Genomic DNA, 3055 nt, shown 5'->3' on the forward strand with positions numbered 1-3055 from the left:
AAAACCCCAACCCAATCCAACCCAACGCCAACCCACCCCCACCCCATGCCCCCCCAGCTCTCCCCATGGCCATCTCCCCACATTAGGGCTGCTCTCTCTCTGCAGCACTGCTCGAATCCCAGGCGCCACAGTGCAGCTGCAAACTGCATTAGCGTCGCGCCGTGGAGTCCCTAATTCAATTATGGGGCAGCATTAGAGGTGCTAATTGACAAACTCCTAATCAGTGCTGGGATTTATGTCAATCAGCCCCTGGGTAGGGCAGGGCAGAGCCCTTCATTCATAAAAATTGCTTAATGGAGGGGTCTGGGTTCTGTCCGCTGTCTCATGAGCACATCCTTGTGATGAGAAATAGAAAAGGGATGGCAAGGTGTGTGTGGGGGGGAGGGCAAAGGGCCAGGTGGGTTTTGCAGACTGTTTTGGGGGGGTTTAAGCACTTTTTGGTGGCTTGAGAGATCACTGGAGGGGTTGCATGGAGAAAAGGTTGGGAAAAAGGAGGTTGTTCTCACCTGCCTACCCAGAATGGAGGATGCGGGCTGCTTTCCTGCCCTTGGCTGCAGCGCAATTAATTGGCAATTACCAGCAGTCCATAAAGCACGGCCGTTCTTGGGGAGGAAGCTGTAAAACCGCCCGTCCTCGGCCGCATTTCCTTCACTCCTCATCGATCCCACGGCCTCGGGGCGCTGCACCCAGCCGACCCTCATCGATCCCGTGGGATTTCGGTGGGATGTGGGCAAACACTGAGAGCACAGCCCTATGGACTCTGTGAGCAGCAGGGCCAGATCCCAGAGCTGCTTTCTCTCCCTCTCCTTCCGTGCAAGTGTAGTGCGATGCAATTACAACGCTGTGCAGGTGCAGTGCAATGCAGGCACGGTGCTGTGCAGATGCAATGCTGTGCAGGTGCAACACTGTGCAGGTGCAACGCTGTGCAGGTGCAACGCTGTGCAGGTGCAACGCTGTGCAGGTGCAATGCCTTTTTGCAAAGCCCCTTTCTTGCTGAGCCCACCCTGCTGCTGCATGGCGTTGCCTGGTGACCCTGATGCTTGGAGCACGGGATGCACAGAAGACCCTGCAGCTGGGATGCATGGAGCTGCTTGTGGAAAGCCACGTCCCACCTGTGTCACACTGTCCCCTGCACAAGGCCCACCTTTCCCAGGGGCGTGCACCGATCTCATTAGAACAGGAGCTGGGAAGTGGCTGCATTTCCACCCCGGTGCTCTCGGTTATCGCAGCGAAAGGGGAGCCAATTACCAGCAGCTGGTGAGAGCCTCAAATTATTATTAATTTCAAACAAAGCATATGCTTTGTGTTAACAATCCTCCGCCGTGTGGCAGAAGGGCCAACGCCATCCAGATGGCTTCGACGTGCTGTGGGAATGAGTAATGTGCAGCTCTGCCACTGCACCACGTGGGGACGGGGAGAGGGGGGTGAGCAGCGTGGTGAGGGGTCACAGGTAGCACCCGTGGCCAAAAATCCCTGTGCGTGGCAGCTGGCAGCCTGCAGGCACTGCTGCATGCAGGGCAGGAATGCTGGTGGTCCTATGGGGATGCTGGCAGCCCTATGGGGTGGGATACTGGTGGTTCTATGGGGATTTATGCTGGTTACTCCATAGGGATGCTGGTGGTTTTACGGGAGGGATGCTGGGATTCTATAGGGTTTCTGGTGGTCCCATGGGAAGGGATGCTGGTGGTCCTATGGGAAGGGATGCTGGTGACACCATAGGTGTGCTGGTGCTCTCATGGGAAGGATCCTGGGATCCTATAGGGTTTCTGGTGGTCATATAGGGAGGGATGCATGTGATCCTATGGGGAGGGATGCTGGTTACCCCATAGGGATGCTGGTGGTCCTATGGGGAGGGATGGTGAAGGCTCTCATGAGCAGAAAGCCATGCGGGATTGATGTTGGAGGGGATCAACGATGTCCCTTTTCCTCCCACACCTGTCCTGCTGGCAGAGGATTTGCACAAACCTGACTCACCCACAAACCCTTTCACACACACTTACTGCAGACACGGGGAGCGGCAGAGCTGAACTCACAGAGGAATGGAACTGAGAGGCATTAAGGCAGAGCTCAGAGCAGCACTTCCTTCCAAAGCTGCAGGTAGCAAAACAAAGGGCTGCTCTATTTCCTCCCATCGTTGGGAAACACACCTGGGCAGGTCTCCCCAACCCCCCCTGCGTGTCACTGCCCCATCCATGGGGACACAGAGGGGCTGTGACAGTGGCCCTAGGGGTGATGGCGACAACAGAGCTGCCCAAAATCCCACGCCTGGAATTGGGAGAGGAGCATCTCTGGGAGGAAAGGGGTAAAAATAGCTCTGTGTCAGTGAGAGCAGCAGGGGGGGGAAAGGGGGGCAGCCAGGGGCTCTGCGAGGGCAGGCAGTTATAAATAGGAGTAATTACTGCAGTGGGGGTGAGCAGCTTAATGAGGAGTTGGGCTGATGGAAGCGCTGGGATTGAGGGATGCATCCCAGCATTGGGGCGGGCAGCGGTGGGAACTGCAGCACTGCGGGAAGGGCAGGGGGGTGAGGGGACCCCTGGGGGGGCTCTGTGCCCCCAGGCAGGCCTTGAGCATCGTAAGGGAGGGAGAAACGGTCAGGTCTTAATTCCATGCCCTTCTGCAGGGCTGCTACCTGATGGCTGAATAATTGCGTCCAGCGGTTAATTTTAATTAAAACCTGTGGCTGCCTCAGCTTTGTGCACAGGGGCAGAGGTCGCCCCTGTGCAATGCAATGCAATGCAATTCAGTGCAATCCAAAGCAGTGCAATGGAATGCAGCCCCAACCCTCACGCAGTGCAAAGCAAAGCAATGCAACAGATGCAGTGCAGTTCTAACCCTAATGCAGTACAAAGCAATGCAGTGGAATGCAGTGCAACCCTAACCTTCACCCAGTGCAAAACAATGCCACACTCTGCAATGCAACAGGCTGCAATGCTACCCTAACTTTCACCCAGTGCAAAGCAATGCAACAGACTGCAATGCAACAGACTGCAATGCAACCCTAACCTTCACCCAGTGCAAAGCAATGCATTGGAATGCAATGCAACCCCAACCCTCA

Source organism: Meleagris gallopavo, chromosome 24 (genome assembly GCF_000146605.3).
Source record: "Meleagris gallopavo isolate NT-WF06-2002-E0010 breed Aviagen turkey brand Nicholas breeding stock chromosome 24, Turkey_5.1, whole genome shotgun sequence".
NCBI classification, from domain to species: domain Eukaryota; kingdom Metazoa; phylum Chordata; class Aves; order Galliformes; family Phasianidae; genus Meleagris; species Meleagris gallopavo.